The sequence below is a fragment of the Tachypleus tridentatus genome, chromosome 10 (assembly GCF_004210375.1).
Source record: "Tachypleus tridentatus isolate NWPU-2018 chromosome 10, ASM421037v1, whole genome shotgun sequence".
NCBI classification, from domain to species: Eukaryota; Metazoa; Arthropoda; class Merostomata; order Xiphosura; family Limulidae; genus Tachypleus; species Tachypleus tridentatus.
In genome coordinates, this window is record NC_134834.1 from 29168911 (window position 1) to 29184647 (window position 15737).

At 33.7% G+C, this 15737-nt stretch overlaps 2 protein-coding genes across 2 annotated transcripts in view; both read right to left on the bottom strand.

Moving 5' to 3' along the window:
* The window catches only part of LOC143228959 (transcription factor Sp9-like), a 41637-nt gene extending 30738 nt beyond the window's left edge, over positions 1-10899 (bottom strand). The window contains exon 1 of the mRNA XM_076460485.1: positions 10744-10899. The gene's annotated coding sequence lies outside the window, so the exon portion shown is untranslated. The remainder of the gene's footprint in view (positions 1-10743) is intronic.
* The window catches only part of LOC143228960 (uncharacterized), a 154287-nt gene that overhangs the window by 128626 nt on the left and 9924 nt on the right, over positions 1-15737 (bottom strand). The gene's annotated exons all lie outside the window — the stretch shown is intronic.

Sequence of the window (15737 nt, forward strand, 5' to 3'; positions counted from 1 at the left end):
TTGTATAACTTTAGTACAAAAACATGTACATTTTGATTCATATGTTGTTTTATTCAGACCTTACGTAAATGAAAATGTGCAAATTTACCCGTTTTTACATAAAAAATAGGTTACTTTCTAAATTTCATCATCCAGGTCACAAAAGCAAAGTTTGAATGGAATAATGGCCAATTTCTGTACTTTTACAAAGCAGGCAATCAAGAAATAACACATACTATCCAGGAACAAAATTTGTGTTACATAGTGTAATGTTTCTAAATATAAGGTTGAGGAATAATTCGTGAGCGTTTTTAAATAATTTCATTCAAGCATTACATGCAAGACTATACAATACTTCAATGCATGAACACATTACACCCATTTATTATGATACTTTATTTCATGTAATACCTAGGTATATAGTATGCATTGTTTTAAACGAAATTGCAAGAAATTAAATGCGAAAAGCAGATGGTGTCGAAAATGCTCGATTTTGTCCACTTGACATTCCATTTAATGAGCTGAAAATGAAAGCAAAAATTAAAGACATATGAAAATCAAACACACCATCTATTAGAGCAAAAAATTATCTACCAAATGACATGGAATATTTTGCGAAAGCGTTTCATTTATGAATATATTTTGTTAACTTGAAAAAACGCTCACGAATTATTCCTCAACCCAATAGTAAAGCCATCCATTTGTTTGTTGTACTCAGGACATTGGAGTTGCACGTGACCATGTTGTGAACAGGAAGTATCAAGGGGTGGATTTGCCTTTTTTCTATTATTGGTCACAGAATTTCAAAGCACTTCTCTTCAGAATTTAAACCGCTAAATATTTCACATTTATTTTCTGTGTTTATATCACTTTCAATGACTGAAGTAAAAATCAACTGAAACTAAAGCAACAAATCATCACTTGAGCCATTAGACTATTTACGTGGCACCGTAATGCGGTACTCTCGTGAGCAACAAAGCAAGTGCACCGAAATAAGCTGACTTGGCTCATGCACCTGAAAAAATGATGTGGAATTTATCAGTTTAAGTATCCTATAGTGTTTACGACAAGAATTCCACAGAGTAATAATATTACACTTTGAATCAGTGGAAACGTTTATTACAGTATGTGGTTCGGAGTCGACCCAATAAATATCATAGATGTTTGAATATTGATCATCCTTCTGTAATGATTGGAATTCATCAGTGTGTCGTACAGACAAGCAAAGATAACAGCCTAATTTATCGAATGAACACATAGAGAACAAAACTAAAGACACTGACCTTAATCTGAAATATCAAGGTGACCCCATTATTGGAAGACATTTTTGTAAATTTCTATAAGAACATGAAATGGTGTTTATTGTTTTGTTATACATATAGAAAAATGTAATTCCTTCTACATCCGACGTTCATATTCTCTGTGCTGTTATTAGGAACACTAGATCTGTTCAAGATGACAACAACCCCAACTAACACCGCTCTTAGGAGTTAACGAAAATTCTATTTTAATACATGTGCAAACCAAAGTGCGGACACTGTACTATAGAAACACTTTAAAGTAAACACACTTTAGGTGTACAAGCTAACCGGAATACGTTTTAGCAGCCTAAAAAACTTATACAAAGCAAATTCGACAATGAAATATGACATCCCCCACGATAAGGTACATTTGAAAGTAGAAAAAGTTTGCTGTACAGTTTGTGCGAATCTAAATGAGCACTTTGCAAAATCTCTATTATCTGACGCCAAAGCTTTGCAACGCAGGAAATAGATGGTCGTGGATATTTCATAGCTTGACAAGATTTCTGAGAGAATAAGAAAATGAAAAAGACAGATTAAAACTAAAATGACAAAGTTATACCAGAAATTATATCATTTAATACTTTACTGGCAACAGTGTTTCTACATTTAATTATTACTGTTGCCATTATTTAGCACTTTAAAGTGTTACCAGTCCTATTCCCCCTTACATTATTACTGGTGCCATATTTTAGCATTTTACAATATTAATAGTTCCATCCACTCATTACATTATTACTAGTGCCATATTATAGCACTTTGTAATATTACTAGTCCCATGCCCCCTTACATTACTACTAGTGCCATATTTTAGCACTTTGCAATATTAATAGTCCCAACTCTCTTACATTATTACTAGTGCCATATTTTAGCACTTTGGTAAATTACTAATTCCATAAACTCATTACATTATTATTTGCGCCATATATTAGCACTTTGAAATATTACTAGTACCATCCACTCTTTATATTATTACTAGTGCCATATTTTAGCACTTTGCAATATTACTAGTCCCATACGCTTTACATTATTACTAGTGCCATATTTTAGCACTTTGCAATGTTACTAGTCCCATCCATTCATTACATTATTAGTAGTGCCATATTTTAGCACTTTGCAACATTACTAGTCTTATCTACTCATTACATTGTTACTAGTTCCATATTTTAGCATTTTGCAATGTTACTAGTCTCATCCCCCTTACATTATTACTAGTACCATGATTTAGCACTTTGCAATATTACTATTTCTAACCCCCTTACATTATTACTAGTGCCATATTTTAGCATTTTGCAATATTACTAGTCCCATTCACTCTTTACACTATTACTGGTGCCATATTTTAGCACTTTACAATATTATTACTCCCATCCACTCATTACATTATTAGAAGTGCCATATTTTAGCACTTTCCATTGTTACTAGTCCCATCCATTCATTACATTATTAGTAGTGCCATATTTTAGCACTTTGCAACATTACTAGTCTTATCTACTCATTACATTGTTACTAGTTCCATATTTTAGCATTTTGCAATGTTACTAGTCTCATCCCCCTTACATTATTACTAGTACCATGATTTAGCACTTTGCAATATTACTATTTCTAACCCCCTTACATTATTACTAGTGCCATATTTTAGCATTTTGCAATATTACTAGTCCCATTCACTCATTACATTATTACTGGTGCCATATTTTAGCACTTTGCAATACTACTATTCCCATCCACTCATTACATTATTACTAGTTCCATATTTTAACATATGGCGATATTAGTAGTCCCATCCCTTCTTACATTATTACTAGTGCCATGTTTTAGCACTTTGCAAAATTATTAGTCCCATCCACTCATTACATTATTACTCGTGCCATATTTAAGCACTTTGCAATATTACTAGTTTATCCACTCTTTACATTATTACTAGTGCCATATTTTAGAACTTTGTAATATTACTAGTCCCATCCACTCATTACATTATTACTCGTGCCATATTAAAGCACTTTGCAATATTACTAGTCCCATTCACTCATTACATTATTACTAGTACCATATTTTAGCACTTTGCAATATTAATAGTCCCATACCCCCTCACCTTATTACTAATGCCATATTTTATCTCTTTGCAATATTTCTAGTCCAACCCATTCATCAAATTATTACTAGTGCCATATTTCATCATTTTGCAATGTTACTAGTCCCATTCACTCTTTACACTATTACTGGTGCCATATTTTAGCACTTTACAATAATATTACTCCCATCCACTCATTACATTATTAGTAGTGCCATATTTTAGCACTTTCCATTGTTACTAGTCCCATCCACTCATTACATTATTACTAGTTCCATATTTTAACATTTGGCAATATTAGTAGTCCCATCCCTTCTTACATTATTACTAGTGCCATGTTTTAGCACTTTGCAAAATTATTAGTCCCATCCACTCATTACATTATTACTCGTGCCATATTTAAGCACTTTGCAATATTACTAGTCCCATCCACTCTTTACATTATTACTAGTGCCATATTTTAGAACTTTGTAATATTACTAGTCCCATCCACTCATTACATTATTACTCGTGCCATATTTAAGCACTTTGCAATATTACTAGTCCCATCCACTTATTACATTATTACTAGTACCATATTTTAGCACTTTGCAATATTAATAGTCCCATACCCCATCACCTTATTACTAATGCCATATTTTATCTCTTTACATTATTACTAGTGCCATATTTCATCATTTTGCAATGTTACTAGTCCCATCCCCGTACCTTATTACCAGTGCCATATTTTAGCACTTTGAAATATTACTAGTCCCATCCCTTCTTACATTATTACTAGTGCCATGTTTTAGCACTTTGCAAAATTATTAGTCCCATCCACTCATTACATTATTACTCGTGCCATATTTTAGCACTTTGCAATATTACTATTCCCATCCACTCATTACATTATTACTGGTGCCATATTTTAGAATTTTGCAATATTACTAGTCCCATCGCCCTTATATTATTACTAGTACCATATTTTAGCTGTTTGCAATATTATTAGTCCCATCCCCATTACATTATTATCAATGCCATATTTTAGCACTTTGCAATATAACTAGTTTCATCCCCCTTACAATATTATCAGTGCGATATTTTAGCACTTTGCAATATAACTAGTCTCATCCACTCATTACATTATTACTAGTTCCATATTTTATCATTTGGCAATATTAATAGTCCCGTACCCCTTACATTATCACTAGTGCCATATTTTAGCATTTTGCAATATTACTAGTCCCATTCCCCTTACATTATTAGTAGTGCCATATTTTAGCACTTTGCAATATTAGTAGTCCCATTCACTCATTACATTATTACTAGTGCCTTATTTCACTATCTTGCAATATTACTAGTCCCATCCCTTCTTACATTATTACTAGTGCCATGTTTTAGCACTTTGCAAAATTATTAGTCCCATCCACTCATTACATTATTACTCGTGCCATATTTTAGCACTTTGCAATATTACTATTCCCATCCACTCATTACATTATTACTGGTGCCATATTTTAGAATTTTGCAATATTACTAGTCCCATCGCCCTTATATTATTACTAGTACCATATTTTAGCTGTTTGCAATATTATTAGTCCCATCCCCATTACATTATTATCAATGCCATATTTTAGCACTTTGCAATATAACTAGTTTCATCCCCCTTACAATATTATCAGTGCGATATTTTATCACTTTGCAATATAACTAGTCTCATCCACTCATTACATTATTACTAGTTCCATATTTTATCATTTGGCAATATTAATAGTCCCGTACCCCTTACATTATCACTAGTGCCATATTTTAGCATTTTGCAATATTACTAGTCCCATTCCCCTTACATTATTAGTAGTGCCATATTTTAGCACTTTGCAATATTAGTAGTCCCATTCACTCATTACATTATTACTAGTGCCTTATTTCACTATCTTGCAATATTACTAGTCCCATCCCCCCTTATATTATTACTGGTGCCATATTGTAGCATTTTGCAATATTATTAGTCTTATCCACTCATTACATTATTACTAGTGCCATATTTTAGCACTTTGCAATATTAATAGTCCTAACCCCTTACATTATTAGCAGTGCCTTATTTTAGCATTTTGCAATATTACTAGTCTCATTCCTCCTTACATTATTAGTAGTGCCATATTTTTGCACTTTGCAATACTACTATTCCCATCCACTCATTACATTATTACTAGTTCCATATTTTAACATTTGGCAATATTAGTAGTCCCATCCCTTCTTACATTATTACTAGTGCCATGTTTTAGCACTTTGCAAAATTATTAGTCCCATACCCCCTTACCTTATTACTAGTGCCATATTTTAGCACTTTGCAATATTACTAGTGCCATCTCCCCTTACATTATTACTATTGCCATATTTTAGCACTTTGCAATATTACTAATTCCATCCTTCCTTACATTATTACTAGTGCCATATTTTAGCATTTTACAATATTACTAGTACCATTCTCCCTTACATTATTAGTAGTGCCATATTTTAGCACTTTGCAATATTAGTAGTTCCATCCACTCATTACATTATTACTAGTGCCATATTTTAGCACTTTGCGATATTTCTAGTTTTATCCGCTCATTACATTATTACTAGTGCCATATTTAAGCACTTTGCAATATTACTACTCCCATCCACTCATTACATTATTTCTGGGGCCATATTTTAGCACTTTGCAAAATTACTACTCCCATCCACTCATTACATTATTTCTGGGGCCATATTTTAGCACTTTGCAAAATTACTACTCCCATCCACTCATTACATTATTTCTGGGGCCATATTTTAGCACTTTGCAATATTACTAGTCCAACCCACTCACCACGTTATTACCAGTGCCATATTTAATCATTTTGCAATGTTACTAGTCCCATCCCCCTTACATTATTACTGGTGCCATATTTTAGCACTTTGCAATATTACTAGTCCAACCCTCTCACCACGTTATTACCAGTGCCATATTTAATCATTTTGCAATGTTACTAGTCCCATCCCCCTTACATTATTACTGGTGCCATATTTTAGCATTTTGCAATATTACTAGTCCCATTCCCCCTTACATTATTAGTGGTGCCATATTTTAGCACTTTGCAATATTAGTGGTCCCATCCACTCATTACATTATTACTAGTGCCATATTTTAGCACTTTGCGATATTTCTAGTTTTATCCACTCATTACATTATTACTAGTGCCATATTTAAGCACTTTGCAATATTACTACTCCCATCCACTCATTACATTATTTCTGGGGCCATATTTTAGCACTTTGCAAAATTACTACTTCCATCCACTCATTACATTATTACTGGTGCCATATTTTAGCACTTTGCAATATTACTAGTCCAACCCACTCACCACGTTATTACCAGTGCCATATTTAATCATTTTGCAATGTTACTAGTCCCATCCCCCTTACATTATTACTGGTGCCATATTTTAGCATTTTGCAATATTACTAGTCCCATTCCCCCTTACATTATTAGTGGTGCCATATTTTAGCACTTTGCAATATTACTACTCCCATCCTCTTATTACATTACTACTGGTGCGATATTTTAGCAATTTGCAAAATTACTACTCCCATCTACTCATTACATTATTACTGGTGCCATATTTTAGCACTTTGAAATATTACTAGTCTTATACTCTTTACATTATTACTAGTGCCATATTTTAGCACTTTTGAATATTACTAGTCCCATCCACTCATTACATTATTACTAGTACCATATTTTAGCACTTTGCAATATTAGTAGTCCCATACTCCCTCACCTTATTACTAGTGCCATATTTTAGCTCTTTTCAATATTTCTAGTCCAACCAACTCATCACATTATTACTATTGCCATATTTTAACACTTTGCAATATTACTAGTCACATCCCCTTTTACATTATTACTATTGCCATATTTTAACACTTTGCAATATTACTAGTCACATCCTCTTTTACATTATTACTAGTGCCATATTTCAGTATCTTGCAATATTACTAGTCCCATCCTCCCTTATATTATTACTGGTGCCATATTGTAGCATTTTGCAATATTACTAGTCCCATTCACTCTTTACACTATTACTGGTGCCATATTTTAGCACTTTACAATATTATTACTCCCATCCACTCATTACATTATTAGTAGTGCCATATTTTAGCACTTTCCATTGTTACTAGTCCCATCCACTCATTACATTATTACTAGTTCCATATTTTAACATTTGGCAATATTAGTAGTCCCATCCCTTCTTACATTATTACTAGTGCCATGTTTTAGCACTTTGCAAAATTATTAGTCCCATCCACTCATTACATTATTACTCGTGCCATATTTAAGCACTTTGCAATATTACTAGTCCCATCCACTTATTACATTATTACTATTTCCATATTTTAACATTTGGCAATATTAGTAGTCCCATCCCTTCTTACATTATTACTAGTGCCATGTTTTAGCACTTTGCAAAATTATTAGTCCCATACCCCCTTACCTTATTACTAGTGCCATATTTTAGCACTTTGCAATATTACTAGTGCCATCTCCCCTTACATTATTACTATTGCCATATTTTAGCACTTTGCAATATTACTAATTCCATCCTTCCTTACATTATTACTAGTGCCATATTTTAGCATTTTACAATATTACTAGTCCCATTCTCCCTTACATTATTAGTAGTGCCATATTTTAGCACTTTGCAATATTAGTAGTTCCATCCACTCATTACATTATTACTAGTGCCATATTTTAGCACTTTGCGATATTTCTAGTTTTATCCACTCATTACATTATTACTAGTGCCATATTTAAGCACTTTGCAATATTACTACTCCCATCCACTCATTACATTATTTCTGGGGCCATATTTTAGCACTTTGCAAAATTACTACTCCCATCCACTCATTACATTATTACTGGTGCCATATTTTAGCACTTTGCAATATTACTAGTCCAACCCTCTCACCACGTTATTACCAGTGCCATATTTAATCATTTTGCAATGTTACTAGTCCCATCCCCCTTACATTATTACTAAAGCCATATTTCAGGATTTTGCAATATTACTATTTCTAACCCCCTTACATTATTATTAGTGCCATATTTCAGCATTTTGCAATGTTACTAGTCCCATTTTTTTACCTTATTACTAGTGCCATATTTTAGCACTTTGAAATATTACTAGTCCCATCGACTCATTACATTATTACTTGTGCCATATTTTAGCATTTTGTAATATTACTAGCCCCATTCTTCCTTACATTATTAGTAGTGCCATATTTAAGCACTTTGTAATATTAGTAGTTTCATCCCTTCTTACATTATTACTAGTGCAATGTTTTAGCTCTTTGCAAAATTATTAGTCCCATCCACTCATTACATTATTACTCGTGCCATATTTAAGCACTTTGCAATATTACTAGTCCCATCCACTCTTTAGATCATTACTAGTGCGATAATTTAGAACTTTGCAATATTACTAGTCCTATCCACTCATTACACTATTACTGGTGCCATATTTTAGCACTTTACAATATTACTACTTCCATCCATTCATTACATTATTAGTAGTGCCATATTTTAGCACTTTGCAATATTACTAGTCCCATCGCTTTTATATTATTACTAGTACCATATTTTAGCTGTTTGCAATATTACTAGTCCCATCCCCCTTACATTATTATCAGTGCCATATTTTAGCACTTTGCAATATAACTAGTCTCATCCACTCATTATATTATTACTAGTTCTATATTTTATCATTTGGCAATATTACTAGTCCCTTACCCCTTACATTATTACTAGTGGCATATTTTAGCATTTTGCAATATTACTAGTCCCATCCTCCTTACATTATTACTAGTGCCATATTTTAGCACTTTGCTATATTACTAGTCCCATCCACTTTTACATTATTACTAGTGCCATATTTTAGCACTTTGCAATATTACTAGTCACATACTTTTTACATTATTACTAGTGCCGTATTTAAGCACTTTTCAATATTAATAGTCCCATACCCCTTTACCTTATTACTAGTGCCATATTTTAGCACTTTGCAATATTACTAGTGCCATCTCCCCTTACATTATTACTAGTGTCATATTTTAGCACTTTCCAATATTAATAGTCCCAACCCCCTTACATTATTACTGGTGCCATATTTTAGCACTTTGCAATATTACTAGTCCTATCCCCTTTTACATTATTACTAGTGCTATATTTTAGCACTGTGCAATATTACTAGTCCCATCCACTGATTACATTATTACTGGTGCTATATTTTAGCACTGTGCAATATTACTAGTCCCATCCACTCATTACATTATTACTAGTACCATAGTTTATCATTTGGCAATATTACTAGTCCCTTACCCCTTACATTATCACTAGTTCCATATTTTAGCACTTTGCAATATTACTAGTGGCTTCTCCCCTTACATTATTACTAGTGCCATATTTTAGCATTTTGCAATATTACTAGTCCCATCCTCCTTACATTATTACTAGTGCCATATTTTAGCACTTTGCTATATTACTAGTCCCATCCACTTTTACATTATTACTAGTGCCATATTTTAGCACTTTGCAATATTACTAGTCACATACTTTTTACATTATTACTAGTGCCGTATTTAAGCACTTTTCAATATTAATAGTCCCATATCCCCTTACCTTATTACTAGTGCCATATTTTAGCACTTTGCAATATTACTAGTGCCATCTCCCCTTACATTATTACTAGTGTCATATTTTAGCACTTTCCAATATTAATAGTCCCAACCCTCTTACATTATTACTGGTGCCATATTTTAGCACTTTGCAATATTACTAGTCCTATCCCCTTTTACATTATTACTAGTGCTATATTTTAGCACTGTGCAATATTACTAGTCCCATCCACTCATTACATTATTACTGGTGCTATATTTTAGCACTGTGCAATATTACTAGTCCCATCCACTCATTACATTATTACTAGTGCCATATTTTATCCTTTTGCAATATTACTGGTCCCATTCACTCATTACGTTATTACTTGTGCCATATTTTAGCACTTTGCAAAATTACTACTTCAATCCACTCTACATTATTACTGGTGCCATATTTTAGTACTTTGCAATATTACTAGTCCCATCCACTCATTACATTATTAGTGGTGTCATTTCTCTCTTAAATTGCATATACTACACCTTCATTTATAATTGTATTGGCCTATTGCATTTGTATACACTTTAAATACGAGACAAACAATGCTGGTAAGATACTTTGAATAACACAACTTGATTAAAAAAATAAAAAAACCTTGAATATTAATCGACATAAATTATCCATACTGCATGATATTATGTTACACCTTTCAAGAATTCTGTAAAATATACCTTTCGAAAAGTACTGCGTTACAATTTGCGTCTTCAAGTACGTGTATAATATTTCTGTGTGTTGAAACTCCTCAGAACTAAGGACGACTAGAAGATGGTGTAGCCCAGACATGAAGACAGTTATCTACAAGTAACAAGAGACCATGGTGTTGTGATAAATCAGGCGTGAAGTGCTCTTCATAAAAGATAGTATTACTTTTTTTCAACAGATAATGGAGACCTTGTTGGCGATAGTGTAAGACGAAACCGCCATCTGCTGGTCTGAACCGTGGAGTCCGAAGTCGAGTCGGGATCCCTCGTCTTTTATATATCGCAAAATGCATAAATTTTACTGTAGCATATAAATGAAACGTCCTTATATGATATATACAGAGAGATAGATCTCAAACATGAAAAGTGTGAACACGTAATGTATAAACAATCATAAGCAAACCTGTAACCAACAAGAAAATATGCACTCATTCATCACACCATAAACAGAATCCACGAAACGCGCATAAACAGAACTTTCCACAATCACGTACATAAACATATCACATCACAATAGGGCCCGGCATGGCCAAGCGTGTTAAGGCGTGCGACTCGTAATCTGAGGGTCGCGGATTCGCATCCCCGTCGCGCCAAACATACTCGCCCTTTCAGCCGTGGGGGCGTTATAATGTTTCGATCAATCCCACTATTTGTTGGTAAAAGAGTAGCCCAAGAGTTGGCGGTGGGTGGTGATGACTAGCTACCTTCCCTCTGGTCTTACACTGCTAAATTATGGATGGCTAGCGCAGATAGCCCTCGTGTAGCTTTGCGCGAAATTAAAAAAACAAAACACATCATAATAGAAAACACAAAAATACTCGCATACACAAATCTTACCACAAGCACATATTTAACACGTATATCACTAACAGAAACCTGGAACACACACATAAACAGATTTTACCACAAGCACGTGCAGGATACGCCTCTGATTACAAACACAAGCACGTGCATATTGCACCCCTGAATACAAATTAAGAGCTAAAGGTGCATAAATAGAAGCAGGTCCGCAACAAGGAACCTCGGTTAGGGTGCATTAGGTAACGTGTTATACTTGTTTCTAAAACATCATTTATGATGAGATCAGACATTTTCTGAGAAAGGAAACAGCTTGAAATGAAGAATCTAGTTTTGAAAATAGCCATCTGACAATGTTCCAGGGTAACCTAGATTTCCTTGCTAATCCTACCGTATTAACTTACAAAACTAATCAAAGAAAGCATAAACGAGTCGCTCTTAGCCGCACAATAAAAACTTCGACGATCGTACAGATAACAGGACAATTAAAATAACCCTATTATATCTCGCCATCTTTATTACAAGAACTGGAAGTCGGCCGAGAACGAACATTACGTTTTGTCGGTAATTTGGCAGGATACTCAACCACTTCGTGGAACGTCACAATTTAATGTCAGTCCTAGATAACTGATATTTCTAAAGTAGCCACCGTATTATAAAACTTTATATTCTTTCGAATCAGAAACTAAGTACAAGTTTACGTAAGCACCGAATAAAGTTTCATTAAAATGCTTTTATTTGGCGTGTATAATAACACGTGTTCGCATGTGGCGTCTACAAGTAACGAACAATAGAAACCCGAAAACGTCGTAAGTCACGAATAATTGCTTGATATTGAAATGAAACTCGGCACCCCTTCGAGTTTGTTTGTCAGCCTTCGTCCTCTACATGAGTTAGTAATAGAAGTTAGGCTTAATGTCTATGTAAAATATGATATACCCAGAGTAAATTCGATTTTGAACTTTTAGTCACAGTTTTAGTCACATGCACTGTAAGCTTGATACAGAACAAACATTATATTGAAACATTAGGAAAGTATACACAATTAAAGCAGTGATATAAAGTTAACAGCAACGAACGCGTTAGACGTCTTTGGCCGTTTAGGCTGTCGTCATGAGATGAATATATTATTGTAATATTGTTCTGTTGTAAGGCTGGTTCTTTTAAACAGCTTATTGAAATAATGTGAAATCCAAACTATGTATCAATGACAAATAGTTCATGCCTTCCTTAATGTTTGCTACAGGCTATTATCACAGTTGTAGACTTAAGTTCACAAATAACGGTTTACTTAAAAATATATATATATATCGTATTTTACGCCTTGTAAGACGCTACATCATGGAAGACGCACCCTAATATTGGAAAGACAATTCTAACAAAAAATATTTTGACTCAGCAACCAACACCTTGATACAGCCTTGACTTTTTATCAACCAACTGAGTAAATACAGTCAAATACATCATATTCTTCACAGTACATCAACAATATTAGTTAAATTTAATGTTTTATGCAATTGAAAATACATGTAATTGGTAAGTAATGATATTACGATCTGTATGACAGGCTGGTTTGAGTGGACCCTAAGCTAACCTCTTGCATGGGATTTTTCAAGGTATTTTGTTTTAAAAAAGTGCTTCTTACAAGGCGTAAAATACGGTAATTGATAGTGGAACTACGACTGACGTATTAATAAATTTACTTATATAACTTAACGACTATTTGACCCAATAAGTAATTTGACACATAACAGTGGTCTGATGACATTTCACTGGCTTCACGATCACTGAACGAAGTAAAATTGGTTAAATACTTCACTGGTTCTCATATTTAAATTTGTTAAATACTTCACTGGTTCTCATATTTAAATTGGTTAAATGCTTCCCTGGTTCTCATATTTAAATTGGTTAAATACTTCACTGGTTCTCACATTTAAATTGGTTAAATGCTTCACTGGTTCTCATATTTAAATTGGTTAAATACTTCACTGGTTCTCATATTTAAATTGGTTAAATGCTTCACTGGTTCACATATTTAAATTGGTTAAATGCTTCACTGGTTCACATATTTAAATTGGTTAAATACTTCACTGGTTCTCATATTTATAACCTATTCTTTATTCTAAATATTTAGTAAAGTTTCTCGATCATTCTCGAACATTCAAGAAATTGGACTACTTTTATAAACTTTCTAAATCTAGAGTCATCATCAAGTTATGAGAAAATAACTAAATTAAAACAATAATATTTGCATTAAATCAAAATTACAGTAGAATATATCCCATCATCTAACTTGGCTGCCCATTTATCCGTGCAGGCGTTATAATGTGACGGCCAATCGCAATATTCGTTGATAAAGAATAGCTCAATAGTTGGAGGTTAGTGTTGCCTTATTTATTTTTTTTAACCTGGCATCACTTAAAAGTTAGGGACGGTTAACGCAGATAGCTCATGAGCAGCTTTACGCGCACATCAACAAACAACAGTTAAACTTTTCTAAAAATAGAGTTTATGTTTAAAAATATATTTTAAAAAAATGTTGCTTTATGGTACTTTAAATCTAATTTTTCACTAAAAGAGCATCAATTATTTTAAATATGACTGAGCGTAGAAAGTGTTCAACTGAAGTATTTTATAGTGTCAATCTCGTGCACCTTACCAAAGTTGCAAAATGTACAATAGTAGATCGACAGACAAGGATTTATGAACATAAAGAAATGGTGCACTCGAAAAAGACAGACAAATGTTCTATTGAAATGTGTAATATATTCCTTAAAATAAAACACACTTGTAGTAATTATCAGCCCGGCATGGCCAGGTGGTTAGGGCACTCGACTCTTTATCCGAGGGTCGCTGGTTCGAATCCCCGTCACACCAAACCTGCTCGCCCTTTTAGTCGTGGGGGCGTTATAATGTTACGTTTAATCCCACTATTCGTTGGTAAAAGAGTAACCCAAGAGTTGGCGGTGGGTGGTGATAACTAGTGGTGATGGCCTTCCTTCTAGTCTTACACTATTAAATTAGGGACGGCTAGAGCAGATAGCCCTCGTGTAGCTTTGCGCAAAATTCAAATCAAACAAACAAACTACTAATTATTTATTATCTTACAATGACATTGGTATAGCATGCTTCTTTACATGTGTATGAGAGCTGCACAATTTTTAAAAAAAGGAACATTACCTCACATACCAGATAGAATAACATTTTTATCTCAGCGTAATCGTTTGTTACACACATGCTGTCGAAGTGTATTTACAATAGCACATACATTTATTGTGTATATACGTGTACGTATATGGCCGAATGTGTGTGTAACCCATAATGTTTGCCTGCTCATCTTTATTCACACGAACAGTTTTCTACACCTGTACCACATGTACGTATACCTGGAATAGTTATATGTATGTGTGTGTATGTACAGGTAGCGTTAGTAACCCGCGGTAAATAATAAAGGAAGCAAATTTCCTCCGCTTGCTGAACATGTTACAAACGACTGTTTTATGTATATAACGCAGATAATAAAAAAGTTCTACTTCACAGATGTTTCTCCTAACACATTTCCGCAAATCTTGTACAACGTTCTTTTGAACCTAAGCTATCGAACATTGTTCAAGTTTATTTCAAATATGTTTGATGAATCAAGACCAAAAGTCATGGTTTTCTAATTTTGTCTTTATTCGTTTATATATTTTTGATAATAATTGATGATATGATATTACTAATTCTGACAGTGACTGTGGATCTTTGACCACACCCCTAAACCTCGGTAACTCACACGCGCACGTACAGATATTTAAGTTGTATTTGGGGTTAGGCTTATGGCGTGCTTGTTTTACACACAGCTTATGATAATTGCTATTAGTCATTAATGATTACTTCATCCCCTGTTGCCTTAGCCGTGGCTGGTCAGGTACATCGCTGTGAGACTGCACCTTTTAGGTCTAACTGCCGCAGCCTTTCCACACACCTTATTTATTGGTTTTCTGACAGAACTTCTTTTGCGTGACGACGTCGAGTAACCTCAAAAGAAACCAGAGTTTGCCGTCATTGTATCTTATTGTAACTGTCAAATACCTGCAGGTTCGTTTCGTGAACCAATCAACATATTAATTATCCATTATTTTCAAGAACTCTAACGTGTTAAACTAGTCCCCACCCAACCTTAC